At 40.8% G+C, this 26,169-nt stretch overlaps 1 long non-coding RNA gene across 2 annotated transcripts; it reads left to right on the top strand.

The window, feature by feature from the left end:
• The first annotated feature begins 618 nt into the window (after positions 1 to 618).
• Positions 619 to 26,169, top strand: LOC142831303 (uncharacterized). 2 transcript variants are annotated; one of them, XR_012907026.1, is made up of 4 exons: positions 619 to 749; positions 9,460 to 9,615; positions 24,186 to 24,304; positions 24,805 to 26,169. It is a non-coding gene; the product is annotated as an uncharacterized LOC142831303 (long non-coding RNA). The 2 variants fall into 2 exon arrangements; XR_012907027.1 differs by having other exon boundaries at positions 24,744 to 26,169.

The raw sequence follows: 26,169 nt of genomic DNA, 5'->3' as shown, positions 1-26,169 counted from the left end.
TGCTGCAGCCTGCTTGCATGTCCTTAGCAGTGCCATCCTCTTCGTGTCTTTGGCAGACACACCTGGCTGACATTTGGTTTGATTTAAGTTTATTTTAAAGAAGATGAATGTTGGCCATTTCACTGAGCATTTCCAGCAAATGATAGTGGGATGCAAGGCCAAGTTTTAGAGAGAATACGTACAACGTACAGTATAGCTCATGAAAGGGGTCACATTGGCTAAAATCCTTCTCCCAGCAGCAGTAATGTCTTGGTGCTAGAATTAGGGATTCTGGGGTACTGCTGCACCCCCTGGTTTTAAGTGGTTTCCATCCTATGCAGGGTGTACAGTTTGTTTCTTTGGCTCTCAGCATCCCCAATTTGTTCCAGCCTGTGACAGGGCGCCTGCCCTGCACTGGCCCTTTAAGACCAGGATTCAGGCCCTGAGCCGGGGCTGGGAACAGAGGCCAGCTGAATCTGTTAGGGCTAGTGAGAGCCCAGCTGGCAGCTATGTAGTGCAGCACAGTTGGCTTGGAGAGGCCAGCTGAAGCCGTTAGGGCGAGTGAGGGCCCACCCAGCAGCTATATAGAGAAGCACAGTTCGCTGAGGAGAAGGCAGTGAAGGTCTGACTGCAGAGGAAGTAGGAGCGCCCAGGAGGGAGACCAGCTGGGGATAGCCAGCTAGGGCTGGGAGAGGGCCAGCCAAGACTCCCCCTGGCTAGGGGCTGGAGGCAATGCCCTGGGTTCAGAAGCGGATCACAATGCAGCCTAGGTAAGTGGGGCAGTAGAGAGAACCCCAATGCCAATGATGAGCAACCCGTATAGACTGTAACTTGCCCTGGAAGGGCTAGATGAGGACAGTCAGGGGGCACGGTGGGGGGGGCTGCACCCTGACACAGCCCCCCCAGCACAGCTTCAAGAATATGCCTTCACAGTGAGCTGGAGGGTGAAGGGCAATTTTGTTCTTGTGCTAATACAATTCTTCCCTTGTCTTTTTAGGGGAGGGCTGCTGTTTTAAACTTCTGAGCAGCTGCCCACTGCGAACTTGAGTTGGGGCAACAAATTTTACATCCGCTGCTGAACACTTCTCAATCTAAATCATCCTTCATTAACAATGTGGGAGAGATCTGAACCACTGTCCTAGCCAGGGGCAGATGACCATTTTGCGGGGCCCAGGGCAGCACAATTTTGCGGGGGCCCCCCTTTGCCATCGTGCATGTGCGGGGCTTCTTGAAGCATGGGGCCCTGGGTGGCCGCCCTGCTCACCCTGCCCTATATCTGCCCCTGGTCCTAGAGACTAAAGGCTCTGTGTCCCATAACTAATCCACTGCCTTAAGTTAAGTCATTTGAAGGGACATTTCTTTTATACTCATGATTAAAACATTGCTCAGAATTCATCCCATTATTCTTAAGAATGCTGATCTGACAAAAAACTGGGCCAGATCCAAGGTCCATTGACTTCAATGACTTTGGGATCAGGCCTATATAGCACGCTAAAATGAGTTATGCAGACTGTCTAGAGCTGGTCTGAAAATAGATTCTCCCCCCACCCCTACTTTTTGGAGGAGAAAGCGTGTTTGTTTTCAATTTTTTTTTTTAAAGAAAAATATTTGTTTTTTGAGGAAAGCCAATGCTGTCAGAGAAAATCTTCACTAAATCGACATGGCCATTTTTTCCATCAAAAAAGATTCAACAGAAAATTTTCAGCCTGCCCCAGTATCGTGCTACAATAACCTGACACAAAGGAGTTCTCTAGCATTTCAGTTTCATCTTGAACTCCACTTATGAGCTGAAATTCTGCCCCCACTGAAGTCAATGGGAACTTTTAAATGTTACTACACAGACAGATGGCCAATGCTACTTGTCTTCCGTACGTGAGTAATCCCATTTGATTTCAGTAGATTTGCTTATGTGAGGAAAGCTGTATTTGGCCAACAACTGACAATGAAGTTTCACATTTAATAAATACCTGGAAGATAAAGATCAGATAAGCAGAAACATTTCCGTCATTTCAAATGTATGTTTGAAAGTTTATGACCACTACCAAAGGTTATTGGCAGGACAAAAAGGGGAAACACACCATTATCCAAGCCATTTAAATGCTGCTTATGTGAAGAATCCATTTCATGCAAGACTGATAATCAGAACTACTGATGTCACTGACATATGAGTAAGCCTTCCTCATCAAGCATCACTACTGATAACATTTATGCAAGCTAAAGCATATTGCTTTTTAATGTCAAGTCAGGTAACATTGTCACCCGTAACACTATTATCTGTTGCCTTCTTTCATATATTTGTTCCCTTCCGCAAAGATATAAATTAATTTAGAACATAATGTTGTTACCTCACAAGAAGCATTTTCTTGCTTGGTCCAAAAATTCATTTTGCTTAGCTACTTGAATGAAATTGTCTCAGTTAAAGCTGTAGTAGAATTTTTGAAATTGATCTTTCAGGAGAATATTGGGTGCTTTGTTATAGAGTCTTGCAGATGTAGTGCTTTACATGAAGTAAACCACAGTCCATTCCTCATGGAATTTATCCCCAGTTCCCCTCCTTTATTTTGCTCACGTACCAAGAGTCCTCCTGCATCAGTATGAAGTGCAGGAAGTCCAGCAATAATGTTAATGTTTCAATTTTTACAAGAAAAAACTTTCAGTGACTGATAATGCCACATACCCTTTTTCTTTTGGGGGGAGGGAGGGCTCTCTATTGCTCTCTGCAGCCCAGATGAATAGTGCCCTTTTCCCTTCCCCAATACAGCGCCCATTGAATCTGGCTGGAGGTCTTAGTCACTAGGGGCATTGAAATTACTCAGAATTGTTTCAAAATGGCGCGTCCACACTTATTGGAGCCTGCCGCAGAATTATAGCCCCCGGAAGCCTCTGTATGGCTATGTCTCACACGCCACTCCTCTACTACCTCCTCCCTCACGGGATGCCAAACAAACACAGTGCACTGTGGTCGCCATTGTGGGTGCCACAGCATTTATAAGTGGCCGGTGTGGAAAGAGCAGTCACAAGTGCAGCCATGAGAGGCCTCTGGAGGACAATTATTTTGAATTAGCAGCACCGGTTTGTCCACCCAAGGGTAGGTCTACACTACAGAGTTTTGTTGGAAAAATGGCTATTTTTCCAACAAAACTTGAGTTATGTCCACACTGCGATTGTGTTCTTCTGAAAGTCAATCGAAGGAACAGAGTTTTTTCTGGAATTGGTAATCCTCTTTCTACGAGGAAGAAGCCTTTTTCCAAAAAAGCTCTTTTGGAAAAAGGCATGTGTGGATGGGTCAGAGGAAGTTCTTTCAAAAGAAGAGGAAAGAGGGAAAAGCACAGGTGCCCTGGTGGCCACTCCATCCTCAGTAATCACAGTTTAAATTCAAGATAGTGTCCATTCATTGTGGATGCTCTTTCAAAAAAGCAGATCACTTTTTCAATGTGCTTTTGTGTGTGGATGCTCTTTTTCGGAAGAAGTTTTTTTTGGAAGATCTAATACTATTTCTAAATAGCAATTTCGAAATAAGCATTATTCCCCAAGAAAAGTGTGAGTCCAGATTTTGAAAAAACAAGGTAGTGTGGACGCTCTGCTTGTTATTTTGTAATAAGGGGATTTATTCCAAAATAACTCCCTAGTGTAGACCAGGGCTTCCTGACCCTTAGCCTTCCCTGAGCCAGAATAGAGCTGGAGTTGCTTTCAGGTGGTGACTGGGAGATGAAGGAGAAGGACTATAGAAGAGCATTTCATTTAGTTATGTAATGAAAGGAATTAGCCCTGAGAAGGAAAGGATGATGTGACTTCTGAAAAAATGGGGAAAATATCAGTATTGGTCAAGCTGACTCTGCAGTTTTTCAGAATTTTTGGTGAATTTAAAAAGGCCATTTCAGATCTGTTCAAGAATGGAAATTTGAACCTGAGTCCCACATCCCATGTGAATGCATTAACCATTGGACTAAATGTTATAAAGTGGAGTTGGGGCAGGCAACAGTATCAGCAGCACTCCTGTCTTCTCTGTCTGTTTTATAACTATTTGTGGTAAAATCAGGAATAGCTCGGGTCAGCACAAACTGCAGTTTTTCTCAAATAAATTGTCCACGGCTTTTCAACAGGCTCTAGCTGGACCTGCTTTTAGGTCTGTTTTCCGCCCCCCCCCCCCTGTTGTTGCTTTCCATCTTATTTCTTGACAAAGGCAAAGGATAGCTAAATTTAAAAGAATTAGAGAAAGGAGGCTACATTTGCAACAGAAAATATTTTTATGAACGGATTAGGTAGCTTTTAAGGGAGGCAAATTGAAGAAACCCAAGAAGAGCTCGGTCCTACAATCCGCTGAGCATCATTTATGAGTTACTATGTTTCTTCATGTGCTTTTGAAATCAGTGTATGTTGAAGGTGATGAGCACCAAAGCATTTAAATCGAGAAAAGTATGAATTAAAACATGGCATTTCAGAGATAATCTATTTTAGTTAATTTCCTGCAGATAGGTGTTCAATTTCAAGGGGAGTTGTCAATGTTTAAATGTTGAGTTGGATTGGGCATGGAAATAAAATGCTCTTGGTGAGGTCTCAACAATGGTCAGCTGTTAGTTTTGAGTATTTATTTCTAACAAATGCATACATCATTTCCAATTATTTTTCAACTAGTTTAAAAATGTCATTTTTGCACAGGAAAAAAATGTCCCACAATTAAAAGAAAATAAAATTATTCAGAAACAAAACTGAAGGTTGAAAAGCTATCTGCCACTAGCCCTGTTGGGTTTTGAAAAATATTGTTGGCAATTTTGTTAGTTATCATCTTTGATTTTTAAGCTAAAAATCAGTGCTGAAAAACCATGTTTCCCAAACAATTTGTGTTTTGGTTCCCTGTTTGGGAAACCATGTTTCCCAAACAATTTGTGTTTTGGTTCCCTGTTCTATTTTTTTCTGTGAAAATTCAAATTTTTGACACAGCCATTTTCACAAAATTAGTTTGCAAAAAAAATGACCATATCTATTATTTGTGCCTAAATAGGTAAGAAATCACAATTAAACCCAGCAATATTATTAGAGTTATCAGAGTTTGACATGCATCTGACGAAGTGGGTCTTTGCCCACGAAAGCTTATGCTCCTACACTTCAGTTAGTCTATAAGGTGCCACAGGACTCCTCGTCGCTTTTGCAGAGTTTGAATGTATCCATTTGACTTTAACCACTCCACATATTGAAATACCAGTGGTATTTATTCAAAATCATTAATGGCCAAGGTGAACTCAAGTTTAACGAACAGTATTTAAATAACCATCTTATAATCAATCAAGTTTCATTTCCCAGTAGAAAATCCTCACACTCCTCATGGTTATTGTCTCTCAAACAGCTCTCTTATATGTATGTATGACCTTCCTAAGACAAAAATGTACTTGGTGCTTTTCTTTTTTCATATAGACACTGATAAGACTCTCTTGTTCTTAATACCTTACTGGTTTACCTTTTATGCTTCCTGTCTTACTTTCATATCTCTTTATTCTTAAAGATAAATGAGTGTTAGGGACACTGCTTTTGAACATCTGCAGTGTTGTGAGGGTTTTCAGTTTTTCTCCCCAGAAACATAGAATGATTTACTACTTGATGGCTGACAATACACAAATTTCTGTGACCTATCATTAAAGCCCTGCAAATCCATGGCTATCCATGGCTCATTTTTGCTGATACAGATATGGATGCAGATGCGCAGACAAATGTTGTATCTAGAACCCTGCAAATTTGTGGCTATCTGCTTTATATCATATCTGCATCTGCAGATATGGATGGGGATATAAGCAGATCATCTTTGCAGAGGCACATATTCATTTTATATTTGTGCAGGGCTCTATCATCATTTTCACGTTTTGTGTCTATAGTGACATCAGATTCTGGCTCACTCAACTCCAGCTCATATTAGATTAGATAAAATATATATGCCACAAAGTGGGAGACTTGTAAAGAGCAAACAAGCTTTCCTAACTGCCTTTTCTGACCATCACAGTGCCCATTGCCCTGCATCTTTGGATTCACCTTGTGCTTTTGTCTTAAATGTTTTCATCCTTTTCACATTTGTGTCCTAGTTTTAGCAGCCCAGAGAAGTGATTTCTTCTTGGGCTGACTATCCCAGGCTCCTGCTCGAGTGCAGGAATTTTCTGAGCTAATTGTTGAAGAGCTGAATCCCTAGTCTTTAACACAGTTTTCCCAAATATTTTCATAATTGGAGGACACAAAAACATCATGACGTAACACCTGCCCCACAGAACACACCATCTTGGTTTGATATAATTTCTGCTTTGATGTCATCTTTACAAGTATCAGAGGGGTAGCCGTGTTAGTCTGAATCTGCAAAAGCGACGAGGAGTCCTGTGGCACCTTATAGACTAACTGAAGTGTAGGAGCATAAGCTTTCGTGGGCAAAGACCCACTTCGTCAGATGCATGTAGTGGAAATTTCCAGAGGCAGGAATAAATATGCAGGCCAGGATCAGGCTGGAGATGATGAGGTGATCCAATCAAGGAGGATGAGGCCCACTTCTAGCAGCTGATCTGGAGGTGTGAATTCCAAGAGAATAGAAGCTGCTTTTGTAGTTAGCAAGCCATTCACAGTCTTTGTTTAATCCAGAGTTGATTGTGTCAAACTTAAAGATGAACTGTAGCTCAGCAGTTTCTCTTTGAAGTCTGGTCCTGAAGTTTTTTTGCTGCAGGATGGCTACTTTTAGATCTGCAATTGTGTGTCCAGGAAGATTGAAGTGTTCCCCTACAGGTTTTTGTATGTTGCCATTCCTAATATCAGATTTGTGTCCATTGATTCTTTTACGTAGGGACTGTCCTGTTTGGCCGATGTATATAGCAGTGGGGCATTGTTGGCACATGATGGCATATATTACGTTGGTGGATGTGCAGGAGAATGTACCAGTGACAGTATGGCTGATCTGGTTAGGTCCTGTGATGGTGTTGCTGGTGTATATATGTGGGCAGAGTTGGCACCGAGGTTTGTTGCAAGGATTGGTTCCTGAGTTCGAGTTATTATGGTGCGGTGTGTAGTTGCTGGTGAGAATATGCTTCAGGTTGGCGGGTTGTCTGTGGGCAAGGACCGGCCTACCTCCCAAGGCCTGTGAGAGCGAGGGATCATTGTCCAGGATGGGCTGAAGATCGCTAATGATGCGTTGGAGAGGTTTTAGCTGGGGACTATAGGTGATGGCCAGTGGTGTTCTGTTGGTTTCTTTCTTGGGCTTGTCCCGTAGCAGGAGGCTTCTGGGTACACGTCTGGCTCTGTCAATCTGTCTCCTCACTTCCTCGAGGAAGTGAGGAGACAGATTGACAGAGCCAGACGTGTACCCAGAAGCCTCCTGCTACGGGACAAGCCCAAGAAAGAAACCAACAGAACACCACTGGCCATCACCTATAGTCCCCAGCTAAAACCTCTCCAACGCATCATTAGCGATCTTCAGCCCATCCTGGACAATGATCCCTCGCTCTCACAGGCCTTGGGAGGTAGGCCGGTCCTTGCCCACAGACAACCCGCCAACCTGAAGCATATTCTCACCAGCAACTACACACCGCACCATAATAACTCGAACTCAGGAACCAATCCTTGCAACAAACCTCGGTGCCAACTCTGCCCACATATATACACCAGCAACACCATCACAGGACCTAACCAGATCAGCCATACTGTCACTGGTACATTCTCCTGCACATCCACCAACGTAATATATGCCATCATGTGCCAACAATGCCCCACTGCTATATACATCGGCCAAACAGGACAGTCCCTACGTAAAAGAATCAATGGACACAAATCTGATATTAGGAATGGCAACATACAAAAACCTGTAGGGGAACACTTCAATCTTCCTGGACACACAATTGCAGATCTAAAAGTAGCCATCCTGCAGCAAAAAAACTTCAGGACCAGACTTCAAAGAGAAACTGCTGAGCTACAGTTCATCTTTAAGTTTGACACAATCAACTCTGGATTAAACAAAGACTGTGAATGGCTTGCTAACTACAAAAGCAGCTTCTATTCTCTTGGAATTCACACCTCCAGATCAGCTGCTAGAAGTGGGCCTCATCCTCCTTGATTGGATCACCTCATCATCTCCAGCCTGATCCTGGCCTGCATATTTATTCCTGCCTCTGGAAATTTCCACTACATGCATCTGACGAAGTGGGTCTTTGCCCACGAAAGCTTATGCTCCTACACTTCAGTTAGTCTATAAGGTGCCACAGGACTCCTCATCTTTACAAGTAAGGCTCATAACAAGATGGATCAGGGAGGAGGGAAGAATAGTGATGTGTTTCCTCGGCAAGGCCTCCACATAAGCGCATCTTGGCTTGTTCCTTTGTTTTAAACTGGTTACTTATGTTCCTCTTTACATCTTGTAGGCTTTATGGCAGAGGTGAGTTAGTAGGAGGGGTTTGCATGCAGAAAAACAATATGATCAGGAGGTACAGTGAGGCTACGTCTATACTCCTGGTATTTTGCAGAAGAGGAAATGAAAATGGAGCTCTCATTAGCATATCTCGCGCTCTCATTTGTATATCTCATTCCGATCCTTTTTGCGGAAGAGGTTTTTGTGACAAAAAGCCCTGTGTAGACAGGGCCATTTGTCGGGGAAAAAAAACCTTTTTGTGCAAGAGCCTGTAAACCTCATTTTTTGAGGAATAAGGGATCTTGTGCAAAAAGGTTTTTTTCCAACAAATGGCCCTGTCTACACAGGGCTTTTTATCGCTAAAACCTTTTCCGCAAAAAGGATCAGAAGAAGATATGCAAATGAGCACTCCATTTGCATTTCCTCTTCCGCAAAAAAACCCTCAGTGTAGATGTAGCCTGAGGGTATTCCACACTGAAGGGGAAAGGACATCCACGAAAGAAAGAGATGAAAGAGTGGTATCCTTGACTGAGTATGTGTGTCACTGGGGTAATGTAAAAGTAAATCAAGTTATTCTCTGATGTAGGCCGAAGTGGTGCAATGCATCGTCTTGTAAGCAAGGACAAGAAACTTTCATTTGTTGCATGGCACAAGGGAGATCTAGCAAAGTGATACAACTGGGAGCAGCATAGCCAAAGTGAGAAGCAAAAGGGATTATTTAGATATGAGCAATTTTGACAGACTGGAAAGAGATGAGGTGACTAAATACACTTTTAGAAGAGCAAAGCACAACAAATATGGGTGTTTTTAGCAAGAATCAATCTTGTGGAGCTTTAAACCAAAAGTAATTGCTTCTCAAGAGCAAACATTCAAGATGGTGGCTGTGGTTTTACAGTCTTTTATAGTCCTGTGGGAACATGTGATTTAAACTATGGGACAGTACACATTTCAAGACTTGCTTGAAGTGACTTTAGCTCATGTGTTCTCATATATCCTTTTTAATTTTTTTAAATGAAAATGCATTGAATTTAGCTGTCCATACTCTATTTGTGTATAGAATATTTTTTCCCTTTACTAGTAATTGCTTATTTATGATTTTTCTTGTTGATTATTAGATCCCAGTTTCAATTGGATTGAGCTTCTCAACAGTAACATTTTCTCACATCACAGTTCTGATACCTATGTTGGCCCAGCTTTACAAAGCAGCAGTTAAAAGCCCAGAATGAAAATAAGGACAAGAAATATGTGGATGTGCAGAAACTATGAATGAGGTATGCAACCATTTCTGGGTTAAAAATACAGTTTTGCTGTACAATTTCTTCTGGAATTGAATACTTAACATTAACACTTCAGAGCATAATTCACTCAATTGAAACACACAAGTAAGTGGCATATCAGTGTGGTAATATCGAACATTTCACCAATTGTGTGTCTAGATAATTTTTAAAAAATCTGTGCTCTCATTCAGTCCCTCAAAAATGCCAGTGCAATTTAGTGCCATATAGCATAACCACTGTCATCATGGCCATCATCTCCTGAGGCAATTTTTGAACTTTGATGCTTGGCTCCTGTTTTCTTTGTGCTCCTCCAACTACTGTCTCTAGAAATTCATCCTGGCCTTTAATCTTTAAGCTCAGTAATTTTATTCTTGGAATTTTGATTAAACGGATCTTATTCAAAAGCAATTTCAGGAACGCTGACTTAATTAATATTATCGTTTTACCTGATCTTCTCTACTATTCATGAAAAACTTATGTTTTTCGTGTTACAGACTAACTCAGCTACCCTCCTGAAGCTTTTCTACTATTCATGTAATTATATATAATGAAACCACCACCAACAAAAACAACAACACACACACAACTCCAGCTCCATGACTACTTTATTAGAGAAGAAATCTCTGCCTCTGACAAATTTCCTTTTTTCTTCCTTTTCCTACTCTAATAATACTTTGTTCATACCTAGGGCTTTTCATCCTTAGATGGGGAAACTGAGTGAAATGACTTATCCAAAGTTCATCCAGGTAACCTGTGGAAGAGCTGAGAATAGAATCCACAATTCCTACTCTGCAGTTCTCTGTCTGCTAGACCACACTGCCGCGCACAAGTCTTTGTCACTTAAACATTCAGAAGCCTGATTTCTACAACTGCATGTATAAGATTGCTGTTGGTGTCCTTGGGAATGACAGGTGCATAATCATTTGGAGGATCAAACTTTAGTAATCTGCACCATCTTTTCCAGCCATACTGTGTTCTCCCATCTTTTCATGTGGTGCCTACCAGAAAGAGATCTCTACTCTCTATAGGGTACGTCTAGACTACATGCCTCTGTCGCCAGAGGCATGTAGATTAGGCTACCAGACACAGGAAAATGAAGCGGAGATTTAAATAATCGCCGCTTCATTTACATTTACATGGCTGCTGCGCTGAGCCGACAAACAGCTGATCAGCTGTTTGTCGGCTCAGCGCGATAGTCTGGATGCGCGGGTGTCGACATCAAAGGTATGTGTCGACCACCCAGGTAAGCCTCATCCCAGGAGGCATACCTGGGTGGTCGACACATACCTTTGATGTCGACACCCGCGTGTCCACACTATCGCGCTGAGCCGACAAACAGCTGATTAGCTGTTTGTCGACTCAGCGTGGCAGCCATGTAAATTTAAATGAAGCGGCGATTATTTAAATCGCCGCTTCATTTTCCTATGTCTGGTAGCCTAATATACATGCCTCTGGCGACAGAGGCATGTAGTCTAGACGTACCCTATTATAATAGTTGAAGTAATTACGCAGGAGAGGAGTGGGGAAAGAATCATTGGTATTAATTACAAAATACAAAGTAAAGTACAATCATCCTGAGTAGATGTGCCACAGTATGGCTCTTAACGAGTTTCCCTGTGTATTGGGCGGAGGGAGGGGAGATCACCACATGGCAAGGCAGAGTGGGGTAGAACAGGAATAGAAATGGCTGAAGACAGATCAGTCTAAATGAAGCATTTAGAGTTTCATAGATTTCAAAGCTGATGGGGTTAGTAGATTGTGCAGTCTGACCACCAAGATAACAAAAGCTGTGGAATTGTATCCATTTAATCCTCTACTTCAATTTTATATAAAGCAAGAAATTGTCCTAAGTTGATACAAAGCAAGATTTTAATGATACGTAGATAACAGAGAAGCAAGACAAGTAGAAAAGAGTTGAAGTAAATACAGTACAAAGCTAGAAAGAGTAACAGGGTATGAAGGAGAAAGATGAGTTTATTTAATTATAAGCATGTTAGTAACATGGGGTGATATTCTGGTCACATTGAAATCAGTGGCCAAATTCAGTGAGGCCATAATTTTACACCTAGTATGGGCCTGTCCTTAGGATTTGTAGGGCCCAATGGCAGCCGGGGGGAGGGACCAATTTTTAGAGCTGTGATTTTATGATCTTCAGCAACACACTGATGAAATACTTTTAAAGCAAATTTTAAACCCAGGTCCTATAGGCTACGGCCATGTCTATATTGTATAGCTTGTGTGTTGATAGTACTTTCATCACACAAGAGCCACCAAAAAGAAAGTTGCTAGGTCATATTTACACTTCCTTTCTGTCGGTATAGCATAGCTACATTAATAGCTCCCCCATCGAGAGAGAGAGCAAAACAATGTGGGTATGCTTCCCACAGTCCTGGCATCTCCTTCACGAGGCATTGTGGGAATGCCAATGTTGTGCCAGGCATTTTGGGAACATAAGTCTCAAGAGCCACCTCTTTGCCTCACGGCCTTCCTGGAGCATCTGACTGACTTTCGCGCCATTTCAAACTGTGACAATCCTTGCTGTGCACTCCACCATCTGCTGGATGACCCATGAGAAGTCTGTGACCCGTGATAAATCGTGGGTCACAGATGTCTCTTCTATGCTGTGTTCGATGTGCTTAGAACACTGCAAATTGTAGCAGACCCATTTATGAACTTAGTATCAGAGGAATACGCACATGCGGATGACACTGAGGGACATGGACACCAATGAAGTGGCATTGCATAGAGCTGTCACAGAGTAGCAATAGATTTGGGTGCAAATAAACCACACATGATTCATACATCTGAGACTGAGCGATGTACTGTATCTTTACCACCTCCCCACCGTGATAGGATCAAAAAGCTCTGGGGTGCTCCAAGGAGGAGAGCATCTTGAGCAATAGCCACCTCTGTTTCCCTGAGAAGATGTTATGAGGAGCACAACACGCTGAGCCAACCAGCAGGAAATGGATTTTAAAATTCCTGGAGCGTGTAGGGTGCAGAGCAGCAGAGTTCAAAGCACTGACCAGAGTGGTTAATCGGGCATTATGGGAATCATTCTGGAGTTCAGTAAACTTAAAAAAAAAAAAGCCTACTGTAGTATACACTGCATGCTTGACAGCAAAGGGAGGGGGAGAGACAAAAGTGGAGGTGGAAGTTTTTTGTCACCAAAACTAGGCATTTGTTGCAATTTGTCAGGTTGCAATTTGAATGATGTCTGGGTTTTGTCTCCAAAAAGGGTTTTGTGATGATAAAACTTGCCAGTGTAGACAAGCCCTAACACAGCAAATTCAGAAACTGACAGCATATACCTGGGGTTAGGAAATGGCTGTTAAATGGCCTTATTATCATATGAATGGCGTTCACAGGTTCAGTGTTCTGCTAATAGCTCTTTTCACTTTTAAGTTAACTAGATCCTCTTCAGAGGAAGCAGAGTCATGGAACAGGGATAGGAACAGGCAGGTGAGTGGACATTAAGACGTAGTGGCACCCCAAATTTTCAGGTGCCCCATGCAGTTGTGTATTCTGTATGTGCGTAAGGCCGGCTCTGACTTAATGTATTGCCCAGCACTTATAGAGGTTCCTGAGTATATAAATAGCAATGAAAAACTTTGTAAATCTTAGTAGTGCAGTAAGATAGTCAGACCTAGTGAAACAACATCAGCCCTGGTGTAAGTACGTATAACTCCATTGAAATCCAACGGAATTCATTTGGCCCAGTGTGTTTAATTTTTTAGTTCTTTGGATTATCCTCAAAGGAATATTTAAAGAGAACTGTAAAATACAAGCAAGTCTGAAATTGTTCTAATGAAAATGTTTGTGATAGCATTGGTCCTGCAAGCTCACTGATAGTCTGACCTTGCCCACAGCTCTACGCTACAGTCATAACTGCTCTCTCTCAATGATATAGGAGCCCCTATTTGACATCGGTGAAAGATCTGCCTCAGGCTGAGGGATATTTATAAACCCTAAAATCAAATTCTCTGTTCCACACCATGCCAACAGCAACAGACTTTATCTGCGATGGGGTTCTGTTGTGGTAGTGAGTACACAATTCTCCCCACCAGGATTCAGCATGGCAGTGGAATATCTTTCAGCTGTTATCACCCCTATATGCTCTGACAATGTTTTGACCTAAGTTGCCTCACTGGGGAAATCCCCAAATAAAAGTGATGCCATGAAAACTGGGACACGCTAATCATTTAAAATATTTGGGGCTTGTTGACGAGCGTGTGGATTTTGTGTGTGTAAAGAAGAAGATTACCATTATCGGACACCAGTTTAATGGGGCAGGTGATTACCCTGAGGTAAAGATTTGAGCTGAGTATGAACAGTGGATGCTGATGAATAGAAACAAACCATAAAAGAAGGACAAGTTGAATGATAGGTGGGTCTGCATTATGTCATTGTTTGTGGTGAATATCATCAACCAGAAAAAAATGATACTGACAGTAAGATGGCTTGGAACTAGATAAGACTGGAATCTCTCCAAAGGTCATACCCAGAACTGACCACATATTTGGGCTACAATACTGGAAGTATAATATGAATACAATTAAGCCTTCTAAATATTTAAAAGCAGCAAAATTCAGGTTTCTTATATATAAATAGTGGTGATATCTGTATTATATGAAATGAAGGGAAAATAGCCTGCATGAGGAATTTCTGGGAAAACTTGAGGAAAAGTTATATATTTCCTGTCTGAAAATTACATGGCCACTTCCCCCCCTCCCCAAACCTCTAAACCAAGTAATTAGACCCCTTCTGCTCATCAGTTATGCAGCTCCATAAACCAGATAACCAGCCACTGGGCAGGTGGAATTTTAAGCCTTCAGGGCTGCTGTAGGAAGTCACTTTCAATCAATTGGAAGTTGTCCGGTTGTTTAGTCACCATCCTTTAATTCATGCTTTAATTTGGCACTATTGTCAGATACAGTGAATTGTAAACTAGAGGTTTAGGGCCAGATTGGGAATCCCTTACACATAATGACAAGCATTTAATCATGTGAAAAGGACTATTAAAATTGGTGGGACAAACCATGTAAGAAGCTACTTGCCAGTGTGAATAAGAGTTCACAATTTGTTGCTAAACTGGGGATTTGCAAAACGTTTTGAAAGGCTTATTGCTTAAGGCTAGGGGACCTGGAGGAAAAATAGAGCTATTCTATGGGATAAGTTAATATCAAGGTCAGTGGATGAACCCTAGCTAGAGTTCACAATAATGGAGCCTGCCTTAAACTAATTTTGAGGCTTCCCCATAGTAGGCACATGCTATTTCTATTTTTTTGTTTTGAGCGTTTTTATTTTTTTAATTTAGTTATTTTGAAATAATTTCCTAGTGAAGACAAGCCCTTCACGAGGTCTACGTATGTATAGCTATACGAGCAAACAAAAATGCAATTGTTCTTGTCAATTCACTAGATAATTTAAACACATTTATATTTGACCATTATTACTCTTTTATTATAATGAGCTTAACTTTAGAAATGAAGTCATTTGGAACCAGAACACTGGATTTTTTTCATTTTAAAATCTCTAAACATTTTTCAAAATATTTTTTTCAAAATTTGAGTTGAGCTATTCATTGAAATCAACCTTTCCCTAAAGTTTTGGTTTTGACTAATTGGCATTTTCTGACCCCCAAAATATTAATGTCTTAATGCTAGGATTAGGTTATAGATGGGGGATCCAGGCCACAGAACAAGATTGAGATTAGAACCACATTAGGATCTGAGACTAGGGTTAGATTTGTGTCTGTTTGAGAGCCCATGGCTATATTTAATGTTAGGACCAATTAGAAGATTCAGGGTAGTTTGGATTCAAACTGCTTTTGCACCCTGAGCTGGGATTTAGGTTTTGGATGATTGTGGGTCCCATGCTAGAATTAGAGAGGGGGGTTGGTGGAGGTTGCAGGGCTAGAGTTATGACTGGGTTCATGTGAGTCCTGGGCTAGGGTTATGCTACTGCTCAAATGAGAGTCTCAGGGTTGGCACAGGATTGACGTTCACAGGGTAACATAATAGTTGGAGAGCATTTTGGGGACTAAACTCAAGTTAGGATTGGGGTCATGTAGAATTGTGGATGGTCTTGATGGGGTCTGGGCCTGGTATGTTTGGATTTCCTGGACTAGGATTAATGTTGGGGTAGGTTGGAGGCAGCTATGGATGTATTTTTTTTTTGGCCATCAGAATGTGCGTCATCAAATGGGTGACTTTCCAATGGATTTTATCACCCACTATCACGTGCACTTCTGAATGCTTTCCATCATCCTTGGGCCATGATATGTGTTTGTGAGAGTAGCTTCTGCAACTAGGATTTCTTTTTTTTTAGGTTGATGGGAAGCCACATCGTTGACCAACTTGCCTCCTTTTTGATTTGGGGTTGGATAATTACTGGTGGATAATTGAGAACACAATTGAATTCCAAGGCAGTCTTGTCATTAATTTTGAGGAATCTCAAAAGGCATTTGATAGTGTAAACAGAGCAACAATATGAAAAATTGTGCAACAATCTGGAATTCAAACAAAATTAATTAACATTATCAAGGAATTCCATGTCCACTCCAAATGCTGCATTAAAATGGAAAATGGATTAAGAACACCTGTCAGCATCAAAACAGGTATAAGACAGGGATGTGTTCTGTCTCCTTTTCTGTACATTCTGGTCATCGACTATGGATTAAAGAAATATGACAATGATATGCGTGGCCTAAAATGGAATAGCTCATAGCTATTTGATCTACACTTTACCTACAGCATTACTCATATCAATGAAGATGCCTCTGGATTACAAAAATGCACAAGTGAAGTTAAAAAAAAGTGATGAGAAGATAGGTCTGAGATTCATTGCAAAGAAATATAAAAGTCTTGTTAATTGGGAACTACAGGGATAGAAATCAAAACTGAAAAACAGAAACTGGAGAAGGTGGACTATTTCATATATCTTGGAGGTACCATCAATCAAGAGGGTACCAGTTCCCAGGGAATAAGAAGAAGAATTGAGAAGACAAATGCTGCATTTGTAAGAATTAAGAACATCCGTCAACACAAAAATATCTCCCTCAACACACAAGCGAACATTATCACCTCCATAACATATAGCAGTGAGACATGACAACTTACCAAGAAAGATACACAAAAGCTGGAGGTATTTCATTGCAAATGTCTGAGAAGAATATTGGGAATAACATGTAGAGGTAGGGAGACAAATGAAGTTAGAAAAATTATTGGAACAAGGCTCTTAGAAATAATCCACAAAAGACATCAGAGGCTACAGCATGTGCTGAGAATGGAGAAAAAATGTTTACCAAATACCATTCTTGAATGGAAGCCAGAAAATGCAAGAAGAAAGAAAGGAAGACCATGAATGAGTCTAGACTACAAAGTTCTATCGGAAAAAGATACGCAATTTGAATATCTTTTTCCATTTTTCTTCCGAAAGAGGCTTTTCTGACAATTGGCTCATCTACACTAGGCCAAATGTCAGAAAGAAAAGCTTCTTTCAGGACATCTCTTCTTCCTCGTAGAGCAAGGTTTACAGGGAGGCCGAAAAAATGCATCTGCTTCTCTGATTTTTTTAAAATTATTTTTAAAAATAGAAAATTGAAACTTTTTACCTGGTTTTTTTTGTTGGAAATAAGAAAATTACAGCCAAAGCCAAAGCTTTCTGATTTTTTCCCCCCATTCTGGTCAAAAAGTATTTTTTATTAAAACAGCTACCACTATCGCCACCCTTACAACAAAACTATTTTGATGGGAAAAAAATTACAAACAGTTCTAACACAGTGGATTTTATAGTAGCATTGGTCTTTCTCACTTTTCATGGTATAGAAACTACCTGGGATAGTAACTTTTCCATTATTTGATTGCATGCTTGACTGGGTGTTTGATGGAGTAGAAAGGGGAGAGTGAACAGTTTCACTGGCTGCTTTTTAGCAGAACATTGAAGTGTCTGCACAGAGTTGTCTTGGAAGAAAGAATAATATAAACTCAAATTGCAACACACATTTTTTTTAAAATACCATTTAAATGAGAAAACAGATTGCCCCTCTGTATAATACACAACAGTTTCATTCAATGGAAGCAATAGATTTGAATGTCAAAAGACTAGACACAGATACTAAAATAGGAAGAAGTTGGGTAAAGGAAGAAAATAGAATAGCAACTTGTGTTATTCATATTACAGTTATCATCAACTGAGGTAGTTATTATATAGCGCACAGCTATTCGGGCATATCTGCAGAATGAATGATGAGCAAAAATTTAAGACCCCGGAATTCAGCATAACGGATGGTTCGAATAGGAGAGGCAAACCCCACAAAGAATGGGTAAATGATCTAGTAGATTGGTGCGGAGCTAGTCTGCAGAAATTACGCCACTCTGCACTGGACAGGGAAAGATGGGAGGTATCAGACACCAACGAGCATTGAGTTCATGGTTGTTGATTATGATGATGATTAAATGGGAAATATTTGTCTTCAATAATGCTGGCAGTTGCTCTGGGTGAGGTTTTTTTTCTTTTACTCAGAGTTGTACCATGTATCTGTAGGGGAGCCTCAAATTCTGGGAAATGGAGGCCAGGCGGATACTGTCCAAGAATTAGAGCTGCTTGTCTGACAGGGAAAGCTAGTCTGGATCTAGCGTGGCTCAGGAAGAAACATGTTCCCTCCACCCCTCTTGTGGAGAACAAGGTCACTTTTTGCTGTATTGCCTTTCAGTACCTTTGGCTGGTACCCAAATTAATTTTTGGAAAGCCAAAACCTTAAAAAATCCAAGGTATATGTATTTTTTAAACTGAAATGTTTGCAGCTATGGCTCACAGACTGGGTATCTAAACCTCAGGCACTCACTTAAATGTTTCTGATTGAGGGTCATCACGACTGTAGTCTTTCAAAGACTGACCCAGCTTCTCTTCACAGGCCTCTGCTACTAGTTGCTGAAGGTTAGTGAGAGATATTGCCATCCAGGAGTTCTCTGCAGATGTAGGACACTTCCAAGGATCAGTCCTTGATGGTAAATCACAGTAATCTCCCTGTCTCTATCAGGGTTTTATGGTGTCACCCATAACTGAGTGATACTTTCTGAGGGTGGCTACATCTAGACTGCAGTTCTTTTCTAGGATACTGCAGGTGTCCAGGAAAACACTGCTGCGTCCAAGGAACACATCCCCTCCCTCCCCCCCCAAAGTTGGAAAAGCAGATGTGTTCTTTCGGCCATCCCTGTAAACTTCATTTCACAAGGAGGAAGGGATGACTCGAAAGAGAAGGTTTTTCCAAAATTTGGCACCATGTAGATGTGCCAAATTTCAGAAAAGCCTCTTTTTCTGACTTTTCTTTGTAGTGTGGACATAGCTAGTATGTCTACACTGCAAAGAAGCCTCTGCCAAAAAGCAAGAACAACCCCTTCCAAGCCCCCAACAACACAGCAGCCAGTCTCAGAGCTGGTGTTTCACACTATGGGGCTAAAAATAGCAGTGTAGACATTCTTGCTTGGGCTGGAGCCTGACATTATGGATATAGCCACACAGCAACGAAAAATCAACAGTTGGCTCCAGCCAGTTGACTTGGGCTATATCTAGTCTGCAGAGTTTTTCTGGGGTAACATCCAGGGAACGTGTCCAAAAAAGTTTCCAAAAAATGGTTTCCAAAAAAGCAGTTGTGTTCTTTCGGCATCCCTCTATCAGCTCCTCGAGTATTCTAGGATGCATTTAATCAAGCCCTGGTGACTTGAAGATATTTAACTTTTCTAAGTAATTTTTAACTTTTTTCTTTTTTTATTTTAACTTCTAAACCTACCCCATTTCCACTAGCATTAACTATGTTAGGCATTCCTTCACTATCAATCTTCTTGACAAAAACTGAAACAAAGAAGTTATTAAGCTATTCCAAGTTTCCCTGTTTTTGTTTCTCCCTCTTCACTGAGCCTACCCTGTCCTTGGTCATCTTCTTGCTCCTAATAGACTTGTAGAATGTCTTCTTGTTACCCTTTATGTCTCTAGCTAGATTGAGCTTGTGTTGTGCTTTTGCCTTTCTAATCTTGCCCCTGCATGCTTGTGTTGTTTGCTTAGATTCTTCCTTTGTAATCTGACCTAGTTTCTACTTTTTGTACAACTCCTTTTTGACTTTTAGATCATTTTCGATCCCCTGGTTAAGCCAAAATGGTTTCATCATACTTTCTGTCTTTCCTATGCAGTGGAATAGTTTGTTTTTGGGCTCTTAATAATCTCCCTTTGAAAAACTGCCAACTATCTTCTGTTTTTTTTCCCTTTAGACTTTCTTCCCATGGGACCTTACATACCAGCCCTCCAAATTTACTAAAATCTGCCTTCCTGAAATCCATTGTCACTATTTTTCTGTTCTCCTTTCTACCCTTCCTTAGAATCATAAACTCTATGATTTCATGATCACTTTCACCCAAGCTGCCTTCCACTTCCAAATTTTCAACCAGTTCCACCCTATTTGTTAAAATTAAATCAAGAACAGCTTCCTGCTAGTAGCTTTCTCAACCTTTTGAAATAAAACATTGTCTCTAATGCAGTCGAAGAATGTATTGAATAATCTGTGCCCTGCTGTTTTAGTTTCCCAACATATGTCTGGATAACCGAAGTCCCTCATCACCACCAAATCCTGTGCTGTGGATAATGTTGTTGTTTGTTTAAAAAAAGCCTCCTCCACCTCCTGTGCCTGGGTAGGTGATCTATAATAGACCCCTAGCATGATGTCATCTTTGTTTTTAACCCCTTTTAACCTAACTGAGAGACTCTCAACAAGTCTGTCTCCTATGTCCATCTCCACCTCAGTCCAAGTGTATTCCAACTATGTCATAGCTGTGTTTGTTTATTAGTACTTCAAGTTCTTCCTGCTTATTTCCCCTACTCCTTACTTTTGTATATAGGCATCTAAGATATTGATTTGATTTTGCCCCTCCCCCCAAATTCTGCCTTGCCCCACCTTTATTTCTGGTATTATAGCCTTCTCTCCTTCCCATTTCTGACCCATCTCCCAGGTCTCCATGCTTTTCACTTAACTGTGGGCTTTGGTCACCTGCCCCCATTGAACCAAGTTTAAAGTCCCTTTCACTAGATTAGCCAGTGTGAATCCAAATATGGTGTTCTCCTTCCTCAAAAGGTGAACCTTGTCCCTACTTAGCAGTCCTTCTTGGAATAGCATCCTATGGTTGAGGAAGTCAAAGTCCTCCTGGCGACACCATCTTCACAGCCAGGCATTCACATCCAGGATGCACCTGTCTCTGCCTGGGCCCCTACCTTTGATAGAAAGGACTGAAGAGAGGACCACCTAAGCTTCAGACTCCTTCACCCATACTCCCAGAGCCCTGTCATTACTCCTTATCTGCTCCAAGTCACACCTTGCAGTATTATTAGTGCCCACATGGATGAGAAGCATTTGGATAACTTGATTTTTACCACTGGGGCACTTGTCATTGGCCACTGTTGGAAGACAGGATACTGGGCTAGATAGACCTTTGGTCTGACCCAGGATGGCTGTGCTTATTTTGCATTGAAGTCAATGGGAGTTGCCCATGGATTTATGGGAGACAGCACTGGTCACTAAAAATGTTTGCTTTGCATATCTACTTTGTGCCAATGCCATGGAGAATGATAAAGTAATAAGAGTAATGTGGCTTTAGCTCTATTCTGTGAGGATAAGCAATAAAAGGAAGTGTATTTTTCCTAGATTCATTCTTAAGAAAGGTATGTTAAATCAGTTCACTACTGTCTGCCAGGTTACCATTCATAAAACTGGTGGCATAAAAGGCTGAAACTGCAGGCATTATCATCTATTACTCAGGGATGATTTAGGGTCTATCACCAGTCCAACTGAAGCTAATGGGAATTTTGCTGTGGACTTCAATTGGAGGATGATAAAGAAACCTGTATAATTTATATTGTGTTTCTTAATGCACATATCCCCTTTCATCTCTCTCAGTTCAATTACATTGACCCAGACATTAGACTGTTCGAATACCTTTTAGATTATTAAAGGACTAGCTGACCTCAGCGAAGACTTGAGTCCATTTTGCCTTAAAAATGTCATTATATATAACTTTTAATGTCTCTACCTTGTCACTTGCTCTCCGATGTATCGACTTGATGGTTAGAGAAATCAGTATCATTGACCTCCTGTCTTTTGATGATAATTTGAATTTAGGACACAAAACCAGAGCACATGTGCAATATTTTACAGTGATCTTTCTTATGGTAAGAACCACCACCAATCCCTAACACGATTAAAATATGGCTGTCAGCATGGTTAGTGAGTGGCTGTAACCTCCTTAAGTCCATGAGCTTATTTTACTGAAACCACCATTCTTACAACTCTAATAATAATGCCACAAGCACAGTCCAAATGTACCCCTTCATTTTGGCATGTTAATCATCATTGTTATTGCTATTCCTCTTACAGGGTTTATGGAGTGACCCTGTAATAACACAGGGGAATTGCACAGCAGCTAATATCTAATTTTCTTCAAGCACTCTAGTAGTTTAAAGTAGATTTTGCTTAAGGATATATCTTCAAATTGTTATTCAGATGTAAGCACTACACAAAAGGTTTTGTTTAAGTTTGCTGTTCTGTGTTTCAGCACGTTGATGTAAGACTTTTATCATGCTTCATTAAGTTGAGTAATGACTTTTCATCAGTATCTACATGACGCTCGAGTGCTTGTCTTGATAATAGAATTTGTTTCATTTCTGAAGCCTCAATTTTAAGCATTAAATAATACATCATTGACATGTAATCCTCAGAGGGCTAGTGCAAATGATTTTTAAGTCCAAGTATTAACTTTGCTTATGATCTAAAGCATAAGATTATATATAACATTAAAATGGCCTCTTAGCATAGGAAAACCTAAGTGAGCAAGATGGAGCAGTTAATGTTCATCTGTGCTGAAGCTTATCTAAGGTTACTTGTGGTAGTTAATTCTGCCATATAAAATGTTCTGTCACAGTCATTTTAAAGTGTTGAACCTTGCAAAAATCATTATGCAGTGAACCAATGCGCTGAACTTAAAAAGTGTCATAAGTGCCCCTGAGAAAAAATTGAGTAGCTCTGCATGAGAGCGATCAAGTTAATATCTTAGCTGTGAGCAATGCTATCTATGCAATGGTTTTTTACTGCCACATATCACTATACTATCTGAGTGTCTTCCACTTAAAACCAGTAGCAGTAGCATGAGCATTTTAAAATCTGGACCTCTAAGGAACTTCAGTACTAAATTGTCCCAAACATACTGATATAGCTGCTCAGAACAAATCCGACAAATCAGCTTTTCATCAGAATTGTGTCCATTCATTGAAATGGGAACATTCCGTGGGACTGTCAGTTTTGAGGAAATTTCTACAAGGAACTGTTTCTGACAGTAATCTGGATTCTGTTGGTATGGCTCTTCAACAGCTCACTAGGCGGGTTCATGGGGAGCTGCGTGTTTGGCAGTTCTGAAAGCCATGGCTCAGAGGCTCATAGTTCAGCAGCAGCCTTGACTATCAGTAGTCAGGGTCTCACTCAGGCTATAATAATAACTAGTCATGGTCTCCCAGAGTCTCTGGTCTGGAGCAGCCCACCAGCCAGTCTGCCGTCAGTCAGGGATTTCAGGATTCTCTCTCTAAACAGACATGGCTGGTGACTTTCCTGGCCATGCTATAGATACTATCACATGGTGTAACCTAAGAGCTTTGCTCAGCTAGAGTGATATTTATCCGAAGCATGTCTGGGTTTAAATGCCCCTTCATGAATTGTTTCCCTATTACACCTCACTCTTTAAATCAGTCTCAGTTTGGACTGTGGCCAGTTGTGACACTCTAACAGACAGAGCCTGCCCTCTGACTTGACTTAGCTTGTAAGCTCCTTGGGGCACAGGCAATCTTTCTGTATTCTGTCTGTACAGGAACATGTAAGAGCAACCATAATTTAAATAATAATTAGTAGCAGAATCAGATATTGGGGAGTGATATGTGGGGCAAGCGCTCAGTCTACAATATAGATGCTCTGAGGATACTGGATTTGGGCAACTGTAAAAGTAGCATACTTCTCAAGACGTCAGGAATAGTTCTGTAACATGACGTTCCATATTATTTATGAAAGCATGCTTATGACAGGAATATGGCATAACTGAGAGAGAAGGCTCATGTAACATATCATTGGAAAGGTTATGATTTACTGGATGTGATTATTCCAATTTGTGCCATGTATCATTTTTTATCTGAAGCTAGAACTACTGAACGTGTATTTGTATTCCAACTTTGTTATTGTGGGTGATACCCATCATTAACTCTTCAGACACTACAGTGGAAAAGCCAGACAGGGGCTGATGGCCCATCAGCCAGGAGAATGGACTGTGAAAAGGCTTGGCCTTCCTTTAAGACATTCCATGTGGTTATTGACACATTGAGGCAGTGATACTACAGAGTCAGGTGATCTGATCACATGGTACTAACCTGCATCTTGGACTGCTGAACTGTTCCACTGGTAGGGGGGAGAATCAAGCCTTATGGAAATTCTATATAAGAAGGTGCTTTAGTTTGTTTCTCCTCTGCTTCACCATCCATAGAAATACTTGAAAACACCTGAAAACAAGGGACTGGAATGGAAGGAGATGGGAAGAACTTGTGGACCCAAGCTAAAAAGATACCTGGCCTGTGAAGAACTCTACTCAAAGCAATATCCAGGGTAAGTAATTATTATTTGTAACTAGTTTCCTTAGTAAATTGAGCTAGGTTTGCATGCTTTGTATTATTTTCTTAGTAATCTGTTTGTTTGGTTTTTTTCCTGTTTGTTAATCCTTTAACCACTTAAAATTCACCTTTTGGTAGTTTAAAAATGCATTCCTTGTTTATAATATAACCCAGTTGATGTACTGTGGCAAAGCTCTCGGGTGCCCCAAGTGCCCTGCACTTCTGACAGATCGTGTTTTGCCTCTGAGGCTCACTGTCACCCTCCATGCAGCCTCTTTTTCCCAGCATACCTTCCTTCCATGAGTGTGTGCCAATCAGCAGGACTGGTTCTGTCACACTAACTTCTAACTGAGGGAAGGTGGAAGTCATGCATACCTTCCACTGCAGTGAGGGAGGAGGTGAAGTTCAATATAATTTTCTGGTTTTACTCCAAGGGAGGTGGATGCTTGGGCAAGTCTTCCCAGAGCTGATCTCCATGGTTGTGTCATTCTGCAGTTGGGTATGGCTGGAAGAGGCAGGTGAGCCGCGCTCAGCAAGACCAGCTAAAGAAGGGCCATGCTGACAGAAAAGGTGGACTCAGTGGTATCTTTAGCACATCAGGTGACATTCCAAGATATCCAGACCATTGCCTTTTTAATGCCTTTTGCCATCATTAATAGCTTTGCTTCTATGCTGCAAAATTACAAAAGCCAAGGACAAGGCCCTGAACCGGACAGTGTCTTATAAATATCTTCTCTGAGATAAAGTAGCTGAGAGACCATCTCCATTGGCAACAGAGAGGGATTACTAGGGAGTGTTAGGTGACTCCCGTGTGTACCAATGTATTTTCAAATCTTTGTTAATAGCCTAGAAATGTATTTCACAAAATCACACACTTCATACTGTTGCTGCTAAAACCCAGTGTGAGTGTAAATGTAGGGTCCTGGAACTTTGACCGCAGTAACTTGAACAAAGCCCAAAGTTTTAATAATATTAAAGATTAGGATGCAGATAAACCAAACCTTTTCAATACTTCTGAGACTGAGAGATGTATTTTATTGCTAGTAGCGTGTGAATAGCAACACATTAATGACTGATAGAGCGTCACCATGAAAGTCCCTATTAAGTGGAATCATTTTGTAATGACTCTAATGGGCCAGATTACAATTCTCCTGACAGCATCATATTAATCTCTGTGTCTCTGCCTAATAACAGGGATCTATCCGATCAAACAGCCTGAGTTCCATTCATGTTTTTGAACATCTCTTCTCATATTCATGCTGTGTAGTGATATAAGACTCTGGATGCTCTTTAAAATATATAATCTATTCTTTTAATTCATACTGTGCCAAACTGAGCATGGCAGAATGTTTGACATTTGGAATGATACAGGAATATGGATCAGATGTTCTATCCATTAACAAATTGACTCTAATGTGACAAAAACTGAAGCAATCCCCATGTTCCCCCATTAATTTTTTAAAAATCTATTCTTTAAGCTTCTAGTACATTAAACACAAAGGTTTAAGAAACTGAAAATACTTTAAGGTTCTGACTGACCCTTCCATACTTCTGCAAGACATAACTTCAGTCTTTAACACCTTTCATTAATGAAATTTATGGTGTTTAATAACATAGAACAAGTGTAAAGACTGACTCAGCATAGATAGGGACAGTAGAGCCCCAGGCACCATTTTGAAGCTGTGGTACAGATGCCATTTTAATCCCATTAATAAAAACGGTGAATACACATTTCTTCAAGCCACCATATGTCTTCAGCAGACTTTTATCCTTGATGAGTTCCTATGGGTCACAGATGATGTTTAAGGCCAAATGTTACAAATATTGGCATTTTGAATTGGAGTTCTTAAGAAGTGGGAA

The sequence above is a fragment of the Pelodiscus sinensis genome, chromosome 13 (genome assembly GCF_049634645.1).
Source record: "Pelodiscus sinensis isolate JC-2024 chromosome 13, ASM4963464v1, whole genome shotgun sequence".
Taxonomy (NCBI): Eukaryota; Metazoa; Chordata; order Testudines; family Trionychidae; genus Pelodiscus; species Pelodiscus sinensis.
Note: the sequence above shows the minus strand (reverse complement) of the source record. Positions and strands in the feature narration are given on the sequence as shown.